This window comes from Setaria viridis, chromosome 8, assembly GCF_005286985.2.
Source record: "Setaria viridis chromosome 8, Setaria_viridis_v4.0, whole genome shotgun sequence".
Classification (NCBI taxonomy): Eukaryota; Viridiplantae; Streptophyta; class Magnoliopsida; order Poales; family Poaceae; genus Setaria; species Setaria viridis.
Genome location: NC_048270.2, coordinates 32,325,146 through 32,337,280, shown reverse-complemented (window position 1 = coordinate 32,337,280; position 12,135 = coordinate 32,325,146). Strand labels below are relative to the sequence as shown.

At 41.5% G+C, this 12,135-nt stretch overlaps 1 pseudogene; it reads right to left on the bottom strand.

The window, feature by feature from the left end:
• Window positions 1–1,278: 1,278 nt before the first annotated feature.
• LOC117834764 (3-hydroxyisobutyryl-CoA hydrolase 1-like) lies at window positions 1,279–6,397 on the bottom strand (annotated as a pseudogene).
• Between the last annotated feature and the right edge of the window lie 5,738 nt (window positions 6,398–12,135).

Sequence of the window (12,135 nt, the reverse complement as noted above, 5' to 3'; positions counted from 1 at the left end):
GGGTCTCTAAGTCTATGTAGAGTAGTGTTTTATTTCTTTACTGTTTGGTTTCGAGCAGCTCGAAACCAATACTCTTGATGCACGTACATAGGTCGCACAACCCCAGAGAGACAGGTTTGTTGGTCTTGACCATTTGTCTTCAACAGGCTACTTATCCACCTCCATCAGCTCAAAAGGGTCTTTTGTCTCTTCTATATGCCCGACTGACTTTTATCCTCGGCTAGGGCTAGGCCATCCCGAAAATTTTTAGACCCTGTGCCAAATTTTAAATTAGGTATTTATATTTTTTTGTACAAACTAAAGTTATTTATTTGCTGCTCTCTGGACATTTGTTTTGGTATAAATTCTAGTGTGTGCCTCAGCATCATCATAGGACTCCCTTCTTCAATTGCCACTGTAAACTTCGATGAGTTTAATATTTCAACACCAGATAATTTGGCGCATTGTGGCTCACCCTTTTGTCCTACTAAAAATCTGGTGAGTGCATTTTTCACACTATCGGTTTATATGGTGCGGCCTAGGATGGTGCAGGTCGCGTTACTACATGGCAATGATGGCGATGTGTCCTTGCCACAGGATAGAGTGATGGGAAGATGACCAAGCAAGGGGGTGAGCCTAGGGTTGTTTTTTGCCCTATAACATAGCTAAAGAAATGAAAATATCAAATATATTAGAAATATATATACAACATTATGTATAGGGAGAAGAAATTTGATAGTTGTAATCCATTTGTGGGATGACATTGTAGTCAAGTCCACCTTATGTTAGAATTCCAAATTTCTCTTACAAAGCTCATCATCTATCAACAAACCATATGAGATCACAACATCTGAAGTCGATAGTAATTATTATAAAATGGGTAGAACTTCATGTACATAACAAAGAGTTTCTACGATAAACAACATTATTTCATTTTTAGTTTGTAGTGTACAAACTCTCCCCAAACTTGAGATGATTAATTAATTATTATTCTGACCAGCACCGAGGCTCCATTCGTTCACATCTTTTGCCCAAGATTTCAATCAAAGTTTGGACTTAATATTTCTCCCGTGGGAATGCCTGGTAGGTAGGTTTAACTCTTCCCACCGTGGATCATCAATTGTAGAGAAATATTGTTGGACTGATTCATTATGTACTTGTTCCAACCTTGGAGGCATCCACTGCCAAATATACCCCCCATAAAGAAAATAACCATTATCAAAAGAATATTTAAGATGAAATAAACTGTCAGAAACAAATTTCAATCTAAATGCGCTAAATATGAGAAAATACGAACCATTGGGTTTTGATCCTTGCAATAGAAATATGATGTTAGGTACAGACCTTGCCCCGCAAAGACAACAAAGTAGAGAGATCATTAATGAAAAATAGAAGTGTTAAGGATGTTGATATATTCCTCAAAGAAGTCTCTACTGAAGTCACCACGCATGACATGGCAAACCATTCTATATTCCCAATGCAAGCACTCCCCAACAGTTTGTGTTCTCCCTTCTCTTATCTGAAATTTGAGAATGAAACAATTATATTCTTATGGACACAAATGCGGCAGTGGGCTAAAATCATAGATATGAGGTTGGATATATACCGATCTCAGAGAGATTTTCAAACTGGTTGGAGAAGCATTTTTCAAGGATTGGATCGTTGCATCAACCCATTCATCAGGTAAATTTGAGGCCACTTGCTCCTAACATAATAGATGCTAATTAATTAATTTTGCAGGACAGAATAGGTGAACCCATAGAAAATTGCAATTACTATAACAATCTCACAAGAGAAGATATAATTTCTTCAACTGTCCTTTTGGAAAAGCATTTGTTGATGATTTCCAACCTGGGGAGCACCAGGGAATGAAGCTAATGAAATTATGAAACATGGCATAATTCAGTCATTCAATCAGAAACACTCTTACCTATTCAAAGAACTATTTTCTTTCGGTGATGGCTGTTCACTAAATTGATCGATAATACCACACACAATGAAAGGATTCTTCAAGCAATAGCAGCCTCTGGGGAACAAAGAGAATTTACTAGGAGTTACATATTGATACACATATTACATACACAACCTTAACAACGCAGGCCAAAAATAATATGAAAGCATGCAAATATTACATCAATGAGGTCAGGATTTATGTAGCATGTTCCAGAAAATAATAAACATAGTTGTAATTTTGTAACAGGAAATATCATATCTGAAAGCAAAAGTTAACAGTTATGGTGATTGGTCGTTGTTTGAAGAATTTATAGAAAGGGTGCTTGGTGATGCTAATGGTTAAAATTGAAGTTACAGGTGAACCTACATTTGAGTGGACAAAATGAGTTGCCAGACCACATGCAAGCATTTCTGCACCATCCGATCTGGCACCAGCAAGAGCAACATACTCTCCTGGACAAAGACATGATAATAGTTTAGTGAAAAGATCCCCCAAGCTACCTTTGACATCAAGTAGAAGACTGACGACACTCAGTACAACTAATTAACCTTATGGAACCGGCAAATCAAATAAAAACAAAAAAATTGGTACTCTTCATTACTTTGTATATGATTATATCTCCGTGATCACTTCCACATATCATTTTCATAAGAAGCACAATTGCTAAAATTCAATGAAGTGCATGGTAATTAAGGATAATATGAGGATGCATAATATTTAAGGATTGTGAATAATATCCAACGATATTAAATACCCTCTCCATTTAAAATTGTAGGTTGTTTTGACCTTTCTAAATACATGTGCATTTTGACATATGTTATGCCTAGATACATAGAAAAAATCTATGTATCTAGAAAAGTCAAAACAACCTACAATTTCGAATGGAGGGACTAGATAGCAATGACATGGTACATGTATTTCAACTGAATAAAGATAGGAGATATATGGTAACCATAGAACCCAGGTAGCCGAGACAGAAAATATGAGCCCCCTACATCTGGAAAGAGACCCAGAGTTGTTTCTGGCATTGCAAAAATCTGCATGGATATTCAAAATGTAAATGAGAAATATTTTGGTACTTGAAACTATTTTGGTTTTCCAATAAAAAGCAAGAAAGATTCTCCATGTTATTCCAAATAAGTATAACTACTATCAAAGATCAAGCTCACAAAATGGCGTCCGTAGCATACACTACTACAAAAACCATTCATAGGACCGATCAAAACCATATTTGCAGGGGGCAGACACAAGGTCCCTCCTACTTTTCATAGCTACAAAATAGAGCATTTGCGGGCGTGGTCCTTGAACAACCCCCAACAAATGGATTTCTAGGAGGCGGTTCATGTAGTAGTCCACCCCCAACAAATTAATTTCTATACGCAGACCATGACATGAACCGCCTAGAAATCGATTCCAAAAATTGGGGCAAAAAAAAGAATAGCCTCCAAAAAGTAGGAAAAAACTTTGTTTGTACCGAAATAGCCAACACACACATTGTCAGTCATCATACATCACACACATCATAGGATTCAAACCCATGACTTGAGCCTCGTGCGAAAGCTCCCCAACTAACGCACCACAAAGTCACCTATGACGACTAGATAAGGTTGTATTAACTTTTTCAAAACTTATATGGAATAATTACGGCCCTAAATGATCTAAAATGAAAAAAATATTAACTATAAAGTTATAGATCCCATTGAGCACTACAACTTTGGTTAGGATGTGCCTTCGTTATGTTGTTTGAAAAATTTAAAGATTTGAATTTAAAAATTATGTGAACTTATAGTGAATTTTTGGACCACTAAATAATCTCAAATGAAAAACTTACAAACTAAAAAGTTTCAGATCTCTTTAAGCTTGATAATTGTTATTTAAAGTTTGTCTTGATCCAAAATTGTATAAAAAAATACAAATTATTTGCATAGGATCCTTTGTAGGGGTGATACGCCTTACCAGTTGTCTCTAGAAATCGATTTCTAGGAGTGATTGATGCCATCACCTGCCCCTAGAATTGGTCTTCATTTCTAGGGGCAGGTCCCTCTCAGCATGCCTTTGGAAATGATGATTTTCAAGGGCATTTATGTTTTCGATTCGCCTTTCAAAATCGAGGCATTTCTAGGCACGATTCCAACATGGATGGTCCTGGAAATCGATTTTCTGGAGCGGGCTAGTGCTACAATGTGCTTGAAAGCAAACAGGGGTTGGTATTCTTTGTTTGCTCCTGAATGAAGATAGGTGCTCCTACAACTCGTTTTTGTGGTAGTGATATACCGTCTTCTCAGTGGCAACTCGAAATCTTCCATGTAAAGAAACACCAGTACCTCCACCCATGACAATTCCAGTGATAAGAGAAACCTATAGTCAAATTTTCTAGCCTTTAGAGGCAAGCAGGAATGGAGAAATGAATTATTACAATGAATAACTATGAAGAGATGCAGCTCACCTGATGTTTGATACAAATTGCAATTATGTAGTTTAACAAATACAGATTTCTGCAGAAATTAGCACCCCATTTCCATCCCTCTAATTTAAGAATTAAACACACAGCACAGTCAATAAAATGTGTGAGAAAAAATTAGGCCCATTTGCAACATGTAACATGGGTATTAACTATTAAGTCAGATAACAGAAGACAATGGCTTTGGATAGTATTTGATTCATAGACAAGCTAAAGCTGTAATTACCATTAAGTACAGACTGGAAACCTACAGCAGCATCACCTCCAGCGCAAAATGCTCTTCCTTTCCCCTGAAAACAAGCGACGATTCAATACAATGACAAACAATAAGATCAAAAGTAGGCATCTAGGCAATAATTAAAGGATGACTATCATATCAATCCAAAGGAGCTAATAATAGAAGGAATTGAGAAACAAAATGAACTGACAGGGAAAAAACAGCAAGTTAAAGTAAGCTCTATAGCAAGTTGAAGGTGTTCTAAGAAGTGAAGAGAGTTAGAATCAATGGAATACAAGCAATGACAATTGCAAATATTGTTCCCTTTCTTTTTGCAAGCCTTAGCATAGCAACAAGCATCATTAGAGCCTCATACAAGTTCAATATGAATCATGTGCTTGAAAGTAGAACAGAGTAAAGTGCTTAAAAAAATAACCACCTCGAAGTTCGTGTTATTGATTTTGAGAGAGATGCATGGCCAACTCATGTTTCCCAACACTACCTAGTTGGTAATTTCTATGGGAACTCTCTCTCTAATTGTTGAGTTGTATGCACTGACTAGTACAACTCAAAAGTCTAAGCTGATGGAGAAAATAGTCAATCACTTGTACTTTAATACTAATAATAGACATCTAAAATCTAAGTTCTACCACGCCTCAAATTCAAAGAAGATACCTTCATAATCAACAATTTAACTCCATCGTCTTTCTCGTAAGCAATGAAACACCTTAGGAGTTCCTTAATCTGCAACATGAAAGAACAATCATGCTGTACCCACTATTCTAAAAGTAAATCTAGGTACTCTAATACTAGTGAACTCTTAACGTACCATTGTGGAAGAGAGTGCGTTAAGCTGTTTTGGCCTGTTCAAAATCAGTGTCTGTGTAGAGCCATTTGTTTCTACCAAAAGCTGACAAATAGCTAGGAAAAACGCTTTCACTTCTTGTACAAACAACAACCATCGAATGTTTCTAGTACAGCAAGTTGACTAGAGTACAATTGTCCAATTAATACATAATGTGAAAATTTACTGCTCAGAAGAGCGCACATGTTCGACACTCCTGAATTGTCATCAAAATTCAGACGTAACAGCTTCAGAAACCTCATAGACATGATAGGATCTCAGAAACAAAATCAATGTGGCGGGTTCTTGAGAAGTTTGTTTTTTTTGAGAATAGGGTTCTTAAGAAGGGTTACTAACGACTCATAGCATTACGATATGACTTGCTGACTGAGATTACAATATGACTTGCTGACTGATGGCTCCATAGCAGGATTTTTAGATACTCGAAGCCAAACTATTGTTTATTCCGCGTGACTACTGCTTTCACATATATCACACAACAATACAGCAACTAGTGAAGTCAATTGAGCAGCAGCTACAGAAATGAGAGGAAAGGGCCACTAACCCTAGTAGTTAGAGCACCTGAGTAGCATCCAGCAGAAAAAGCTGGGTTCAGGAATTTTCTAGACTGGGAGAAAGTTGTTTCTTCTTAATGAAAAATTGTGGCATTTTCCTTTAGAGTTGAAACTGGCTGAGAGAGTGAGCTAGCGGAGAATCATGCATCCTCAGGTGCACCTACCGGAGTTAGACAAATGGGATTTACTGGAGTTCTATCAGAGTTAGACAAACTTTTTGGTCAAACATCTAACAGAAGATGGCTCGTCGTTTTCTCTACAAAATTTTACAAACTATCTCCAAACCATCTAAATAAAAATGCACATAACAACGCCGGACCTGATTGCAGTCGACACTGGCGGTGCTGCCGAAGGGCAGCGAGGCCATCTCTTCCTTGCCTGGGCAGGCAAGGAAAGCCTCGAGGCTGGCACGGTGGCTTGTGATTAAGCACAGAACTCACGCCGGACACCAGTAGCACTCGCACAGGAGTGGAGCCAAATGCTTGCTTGTGCTGAGCTGGGTGCCTTTGCTCAGGCTTCCATTCGTATTTATAGGAGAAGCACAGAACAACTTTATTTAGTTTTAAAAAATAACCAATTGTTTTTCCTATACTAAATTTCCTGTCAAGAAAAATAAATATTGGGAAAATTTTAAGATTATGAGAAAATTATTGTTTAATTATTCTTTTTAATCACATCTTGAAATTTCAAAAATTTCAGGGTGTGACAACGAATAATAGATTGTTGGTGCCAGCTCTAACTACTTCCATATAGGTTTAATGGAGTATTCCTGCTGGTGCTAATTTAGGTGCAGGCCATTAGCACAAAATTACACTAAAATCCATCTATACATTCTGAATTCATGTCTCAAGTTAATCTACATTTTCATCTCCCGAGTTTATCTGCACATCACAAATACACAAAATAAGTCACCTAACAATTATAATGCCTCAGTTCCACCAGGACTCGTGATTTTCTCATCTTACATGTGGTCCTTGTGGTCGAGGCAATCCTGTGCACATGACCTAGCCTGACTTAACCCGCCGGTGGTTATGGTCATGACTAGAAGGCTAGCCTAAGGCACAAGGACAATCAGTTGGTACACATCGTTGGCATTTAGCCATACGCATTATTCACATTGGAATTCATCACAGGACAAGTCTACCAATGGCAACAATAATGTGTCTCAGTTTACCAAGGTGTGTCATCTCAAATATATGTGTTAATTTAGGTGCAGGCCATTTGTAATATTCCAAAAAAATTTGTAATATTTGAATGTGTGAAAATTTTGAAAAATTTAAAACTTTTTGGTTGAATGTTGTGCTCATTTGAAAAGCTATGAATGTCTCTCTCACCCTAAATTTCTTTTCCAAAAATATGTGTGGCTTGATTTGGTTTTCTTGAATCTTATTTGGAGTTATTGATTGTGTGAAGTTTGAATTTTGAGTTCAAATCAAAATTCAAACTAAAACTCAAAACCTAAATCTAAATCAAACCTAAGCTAACCTATCTAGCTTCCTAGGCCTGGCCTGCCTCGCCGTCCCACTAGCCACACCCGGCCCGCCTCCACGCCTCGCCCGGCCGCCTGGCCAGCTCGCCGCGCTCTTTGCTCGGCCCACCAGGAGCTGCCAACCCACAATCGCTCGTGGGCCGCCTCGCACACACGTGCTCTGCCAGGCCGTCTCGCCTGCCTGCACGCTCGCCCAGCCCGGCCCGCTCACCTGGCACTATTCTTCTTTTCACCGCCACCCTCACGCGTTCCGCGCGTGCCGAGTCATGGGTGTGCCCCTGCGCTATGCTGGTACGCTCTCCCGGTGGGGAGGCCTCCGTAGTCCTTTCGCGGCAGGAAAGGACCACCCTGCCCTTGCCGCCGCGCCCTAACCCTAGCACAGGAGTTGCGGGATGGCCGCCACGTCCCCCTTGGGCACGAATGCCGAGGATGGATGGCTGCAGCCATCCTTGCCCTCGCACCGCCTTGTTCCGCCTACAAAAGGAGGCCGCACGCCCAGCTCGCCGCAACCACCAAGGCTTCGGCCTAGCGCTGCCACCGGGAGAAGAAGAGAGGGGAAAAAGGGAAGAGAGGAAGGGGGAGGAGCTGAGAAGGAAGAGGAGGAGTGGAGCCGCTCGCGGGAGAAGGAAGGCCGTCCCAGAAGGAAGGAGGAGCCGGAGCTGCGCCGGAACGCCGCCGCTCGCCACCGTCTCCGCTGTGAGCTCCACTCCCCGTCTCTTTTCTCTTTCTGCACCATAGCCGTAGCTTAGTTGTTGTAGTTAGGCCTTTGCACCAGAGCCCGTCCGCGCCGGTTGCCGCGCCTCACGAGTGCCGCTTCGCGCTGCTTGCTTTGCGCCGCTGCCTTCGCTTCGTGTTGCTGCGCTCGCCATGCCCGCGCCCGCGTATGCTCGCTGCACCACGCTAGCCTGCGCCCGTGCGCTGTCTACCACCCCGCACGTGCCCGCGTCTGCTTGCCGCACCACGCTAGCCCCGCACTGTGTGCAGTCACCGCCCACGCACGCGCGCGCTGTGATGCGCCATGCCGCGCCGCCGGCCACGTGGCATGGCCGTGGGGCCCACCTGTGGGGTTTGTCCGTGGGCCAGTGGGGCCCACCAGTTACCGGGTCAACGTTGTCCATTGACCAGAGTCAATGCTGAGGTCAGCATGATGTCAGCATGACACGTGGCCCAACCCCCATGTTGACACGTGTCACCTCTTTAATAAGTGTTTTTCTGAAATTAATTAAATATTTAAATAAACCCTTTAATATTTAAAAAATCATAACTAATTCATTTTAACTTAGAAAAATATGAAACCGGTTGCATTAAATTTGTAAAATCAAGCTCGTTCTATTTGTAGCTAGTTTGGTGTTATTTGGATATTATAAATTTGGCTTTCTTGAAGTTTTTGCCTAGATGTAATGCCATTTAATTTATGTTTCGTCGTATCTTATTCTATCTGACCCGAGCTACGACTAGGAAGACCTTCAAGACCCTGACTACGCCGAGGAGGGCCCGATCGACTATAGACAAGGTGTCATGTCACTCCTAATCATATAGATCCTATGCATGCTTAGTTTCTAGCGCTTTACTTATATTGCTTGCTTGATGATGATGGATTGCATAGCCAATGTTTTAGCCATGCCTTGATAATTGTTTATCATATTTTCTTATTTACCTACTTTTGTGGACTAGCTACAGACCCCTAGCTAGTCCACCACTTATTAATCCATATACATGCTTTTTGAGTTATGGATTGGCATTTACCATGGATTTGGTGATGGGATTCCTTGAACATTCTCGCGTGTGTTTTGGGTGAGTGTGAATCCTTGATGTGTACTTGGTGGGAGCGAGCCATAGTTGGTACTGAGGAGTGCCTTGCTGGGAGAGAGCTTTCTGAACTCTCTACATACCACGTACCTATGGTGGGTACCTTGTTTGTTACTAAGGAGTAGGTGGTGTACTTGTACGCAGCAGGTGCTTCGGCACATACTTGTTGGTAGAGTGCTCGCTCTCAGCCGCTTAAGGACCGAGTTAGTTTACCACCAGTCACAGCAGCTACTTTTCGTACTTATCGCTCACTTACGTTTGGGTGGGGTTATATCTAAGACTAGTAGTGAATAGTGCTCTACCTTTAGGTGGATTGGAGGATCGTGTAAGGAGTTCGAGGCGTTGGCTTGCTCTGACCATACTGCACCCTGGCATATGTAGGTTTCATAGCTTTGAGGTCCTCTCTAGTGACAGCGTGCCCTGCATCTGAGGACGGTTCTAGACTCGAGGAAATAGGAGAGATCTATCCACTTACTAGGGCTCCGTCTCTTAGGTGGGGTTTGGACGGCTGGCTACCATTCAGGCTCCATCCTTGTGGGTACAGTTGTACAACCTCTGAAGAGTGTATAAATCTATAGCTATATTCCGTGTCCACTGGTATGGACAATGCTGTTGACTATCACTACTTCGGACTAGACTTTTCTTGTGCTTCTACCTTCCCTCTTTTTGAGATAGGCTGGCGTTTGCCGTTGAGATGTGAGGGGAGGGAGCTCTCACATCGCCTAGCGTGTTTGGGTGCTGGATCCTTGGGTGAAGGATCCGGTGTTTTGTGCAGACTTCCTTGTTGAGGTGTTGACCTTGGGATATGTGCCTTGCTTCCTTGATTTGCTGATGTATAAACCCCTACAGCCATACATAGGATTTTACCCATGCATATAGAATATTTCCCCCGTTTCCTTGGTTTTGCTGCTTTTGGGAGTTGACATGGCCTACCCGCTTCTCAGGTTGATGCTGGCTTTTTAGGCTCGGAGCCCAACTACGACTTTGACAATGATGGTGGGGAGAACTAGGGATCATGCTTCACTCGAGTCATCTGTGAAGATGGAGTTCGCCATAGCTTCTATTTCCGCTGCGTAGATGATTTACCTTTCTTGATTCAGTCTTGAAGGACTTGTACCGGCATGTGCCGCTGAGATGTACTCGTACTCATGATATCTATGATATTGTACTCGATTTGGGTGATTGTGGATAGGCTTAGCAAGGTAGCTCACTTCGTACTGATGAAGAGCACATTTAGGATTGAGAAGCTTGCAAAGCTGTTTGTGGACAACATCTTGGGGCTACATGGAAAACTGCCTCGGTGAGTAGTCAGGAGACTGTGCCGCCGGTGCTATACAGTAAGAGTTTGCCGAGTGCCCAGATCCAGAGCACTCGGCAAACATTTTTTTTATTTTTTTTACCCACCTGGGGAACGGTATATGCGCTGTTGGTGGGCCCGTACTCCATGTTTGCCGAGTGTATTTTAAGAAACACTCGGCAAAAATTAATACACTCGGCAAAGTCCTTTTATATTTCATGTATATATACCACATCTAACGTGCTTTACTAAATTTGTTCGTTGTACTTCAAAAAACATGGTCAAATTCACTTAAAAATACATATTTGATTTTTCTATGAATATTGTTCCATTATTTTAGGCAGTTATAGCTCAAATTTAATTTATCTCAATTTAAAATCTATAATTGGAGTTAATACATTAAAATTATCAAACGGATACGAAAAATTCTCAAAATTTGAAAGGAATTCTATATTGTCCATTGCCTATACAAAAAGTTTTGAAATCCAACTCTAATTCAACCGTCACTTTGACTCCAAATCTTAACAGTTCATTATGAACTTCTAGACTATTTCGAGATGCTCCGATTTGTTAGCGTCGTACATGACAGAAGGTGCGAAACCTTCTCAATTTTTTTCCAAAGTCTCCATGGATGACATCATGAGATCTTGAGAAATCTCGTGATTTTCAGAGTTTGTTTGTTTTTTCTAGAATTTATAAATCATTGGACCACACGTTTGTGGTCGTATTTTGTGACCAAGATGTTCGAAATTCCTTTTCATTTTCTGGGTAAGGCCCCAGAGTGGACTCACTAACATGAATCGGATTTTTCCACTGAACTTATTCCATTATTTAAAACACTTGCAATTCAAATTTGCCCGTAACCGAAAAAATCCTATATGTGCTATAAATTTATTAAATATAGCAAACTGATCCAAAAATATATGAAATTTGAACATGTAGTATCACATGTTGTGTGTGGAGAGTGGAAAAAGTTTGGAGGGTAGGGGAGGAAAAAAATTACTATTTCGCTGAGTGTCTACATAAAATACCCGGCAAAGCTACGGTTCGCCGAGTGCCGTTGGGACCGACACTCGGCAAAGCTACAGTTCGCCGAGTGCCGCTGGGACCGACACTCGGCAAAGCAACGGTTCACCGAGTACCCCGGCACTCGGCAAAGTGCAAACGGTGGCCCCGCAGCGTAACGGCGGCCGCGCGTGCTTGTCAGGTGATATAGCTTTGCCGAGTGTGGCGTTTTGCCGAGTGTAATAGTCGCGATTTGCCGAGTGTTTTTTTTGGCACTCGGCAAACGTGTGCTTTGCCGAGTGTTTTTTTAATGCCGAGTGTTTATTTGGATACACTCGGCAAATATGCATTTTGCCGAGTGCCCGATAGTTTGCACTCGGCAAATGGAAAAACACTCGGCATTAGCTCGGTTTCCGGTAGTGATTTCGTGTTCATGATCCGGTTCGCAGACGAAGACACTCTTGCTCTCCTCTATTTTGTAGTCATTGTTCCAGGCACATAAGTC